This window comes from Grammomys surdaster, unplaced genomic scaffold (genome assembly GCF_004785775.1).
Source record: "Grammomys surdaster isolate TR1022 unplaced genomic scaffold, NIH_TR_1.0 317204, whole genome shotgun sequence".
NCBI classification, from domain to species: domain Eukaryota; kingdom Metazoa; phylum Chordata; class Mammalia; order Rodentia; family Muridae; genus Grammomys; species Grammomys surdaster.
Genome location: NW_021626753.1, coordinates 456 through 3,609, shown reverse-complemented (window position 1 = coordinate 3,609; position 3,154 = coordinate 456). Strand labels below are relative to the sequence as shown.

At 42.8% G+C, this 3,154-nt stretch overlaps 1 long non-coding RNA gene across 1 annotated transcript; it reads right to left on the bottom strand.

Moving 5' to 3' along the window:
- Window positions 1-465: 465 nt before the first annotated feature.
- Window positions 466-2,773, bottom strand: LOC114616345. The gene is made up of 2 exons (XR_003710624.1): window positions 2,677-2,773; window positions 466-970 (listed from the first exon to the last, which is right to left on the bottom strand). It is a non-coding gene; the product is annotated as an uncharacterized LOC114616345 (long non-coding RNA).
- Window positions 2,774-3,154: the final 381 nt, after the last annotated feature.

Below are 3,154 nucleotides of genomic sequence, written 5' to 3'. Positions count from 1 at the left end.
TTTCCTTCCTCAGTCTTTTTTTCTTTTTTTTCAGGTTCAGAACATGGTACCCATAGCCTCATGCATGCTGGATAAGCACTGTCCCAGGAAGCTACAACCCCAGCTCTAGCTTAACTCTGCATCAAAATCCGGCTGTGCCTCAGAGAAGGAGTGCAATTAGATTGACTCTAGGTGATTATAAATATGTTTTGAAGACTGACAAACAGATTTCCTAGGTTGGCTGTGAAACAGAACCTGTCTTCGGACAGCTGAGGAGGTGAGGGTATTTCTGGCTAACGCCATTAGTAGAATATCTGAAAGACCTTTGTCACATTCTGGACATGATGTTTGGCTCCTTCAAGAAACTGGCAAGAGGTGTCTTGCCTTGGTTCAACATCAAGTCAGAGGCATGGCTTTTCTTCTCGTTCATCAGACTGTGATTGAATAGGTCATCGTATGGTTCAATGGAAACACATTTAAGGAGGCTTAGCAGAGCAACATTTTATTATTCCTTTGAAGACTGATTTTTTTCCCCACCAGAGACAAACAACTTTTCATTTATTCTAATATTATCACCCATCAGCCAGAAGTTACTTAGGAAACAGCCAGGACATGTGATACTTTCTAAGATAGGGAAATTGCATGTCTGACTCCAAGCATCTGAGTGCTTCCTGGCCCAGCTGCTCTCCAGGGCTCAAGTTCTGGCTCCCCAGCTCTTTCTCAGCTCATGGGCTTGCTTGTGGTTAGGGAGAAGACAGAAGCAAATCCTTATTTACAAAGGAAACCTGAAAGCGTATTAATCAGTCTTCGATCATCACATCCTTATGATCGTCTGCTAGTATGCTGTAGTCAGCAGTGAAAGTATTGTGAAGAGGACCAGAGAGCCAGGCCTGGAAACTGAGGGATGTAGGTGAAGGATGCTGACTCTGAACGGAGAACATTTCTGGTTCTTCCCCAGAAATGTTATCTTCATCAGTGAGGGGGCTCCGTGCTATGGAGAAAGGTCATGAGTTGGGCAGAGAAAATGACTGCATTTATATGCATGCATACATTTTCACTATTGACTGACCATTTCTCCTCCTCCTCCTCCTCCTCCTCCTCCTCTTCCTCCTCTTCCTCCTCCTCCTCCTCCTCTGCTAGGGTCTCATGTATCTTAGGCTAGGCTTGAACTAACCATGTATCCCAGGATAACCTTGAACTTTAGTAGGAGTGTGTAGTGTAAGTGCAGGTATATGCATAGAGCCACAAGGGCATGAGTGGGGTCAGAGGTCAACCTTGGCTATAGGTTGGTCCTTACCCTCTCCCTCATTTGATGTAGGGTCTTCTGTTGTTCACTACTGTGCATTCAGGCTTGCTGGCCTGCAAGCTTTAGGGGATTCTCCAGACTCTGGCTCCCTGCTTGCTGGCACGCTGGGGTTACTGATGTACACTACACTGCTTTACCCTCTTTATGACATGGGTTCTGGAGATCTGAGATCTGGTCTTTACACTTGTGAGGTAAGTGCTTTTCCTACTGAGTCATCTCCCAGTCCAGCCATCAAATTTTGATCCTCTTGTCTTGACCTCCTACATGCTTGGATTACAGGCATGATCCACCATGTCATTTATGTGGTACCAAGGATCAAATCTAGGGCACAGTATGAAAACTCAGTTGTGCTACAATCCCAGCCTCCTGAAAAAGACTTTTTACACTGTTTTTCTTCAGCTATTTTATGCTTTTACCTTGGAATCCATACTACTTACAAACTTATTTATTTATTAAATAATTATTTAAAATATCTAATCATATAATTATTGAAAAATAAAATTATTATTATGTATTAAATCTATTTAACTTATTTATTTACTTGCTTCTTTATTTTTGTTCATCCCTGCAATGCATGTGCACTCCATGGTGCATTTGTGGAGATCAGAGAACATCATACAAGGATTAGTTCTCAGGCTGGAGAGATGGCTCAGTGGTTAAGAGCCCTGTCTACTCTTCCAGAGGTCCTGAATTCAATTCTCAGCAACTATATGGTGGCTCACAACCATTTATAATGTGATCTGATGCCCTCTTCTGGCCTCCAGGTGTAAAAAGCAGATAGAGCATTCATATACATAAAATAAATAAATCTTAAAAAAAAAAAAAAAGAAGAGGAATCAGTTTTCTCTTTCTACAGTGTGGGTGCTGGATACAGAACTCAGGTTGTCCGGTTTGGTAGCAGAATGTTCCCGTCATCATGAAGCTCCGATGTGCTCATTCAAAAGCAGCAAAGCCTCCCTCTCCTGTCCCTATGCAGTGGCAACAGCAGCCCAGTCTGCATTATGACTCCATAAATCTGGTCTTCCAAGAAAGTTATATAGCTGGGCATAGAGGTTCATGCCTGTAATCTCAGTATTTTGGAGGTTCAGGTGGAAGAACTGTGTCTTAGTTTAGGGCCAGCCTGGGCTACTTAGACCCTGGTTGTTGTTGTTGTTGTTTTTTTTTTTTTAAATACAAAGCTGGCAAGAAGGCTCAGCAGGTAAAGTTGTTTGTTGTGCAAGCCTGGTGACCCTGAAACCCATGCACCTCAAAGTTGTCACCTCCATACCCACCCATGCCCACATGCATCCAGTACCACTCCCACAAGAACAAAGGAACCAGAGCAAGCAAAAGAAACAATATCACTGCTATGTCACTAACTCTTGAAATGACTAAGGGTGAAGACAACTTACGTGTGTTCTAGAGCTGTTATGCATGAGGTGAATACCACAGAGCACCAACCAGCTTTCTCCTTCCCATGTTTGCCATTGTGGAATCAAGGATTCAACCTAGAGCAGAGTTCAGAAATCTGTGCTTTTTTTTTTTTTTTCTTTTTTCAGCAGAGGAGCAGAGACACACAGGAAGGAGATTTGTTAACTCCTGGGGAGAATAAAACCCAGTAAAAAGATGAACAGAACAACCTTTGGGCTTAAAACTCAGTCCTTGTCTTTATGGATGAATTAGCCATAAGCAACAACTGACACTTAGAAGAACCAGTCCTACATACCTCTGAGGAAAATCTGAAACCTGACCCTCCCTTAATTAATTTTGTTGTGTTTAGACTTCTGCTTATTTCTTTGGCCCTCCAGCTGCCTCCAGGAGCTAGCCACCTATCACAAACCTGCAAAGAGGGTACTCATCTGATGTAGGGTGGATGGTTGTATTGCTTCC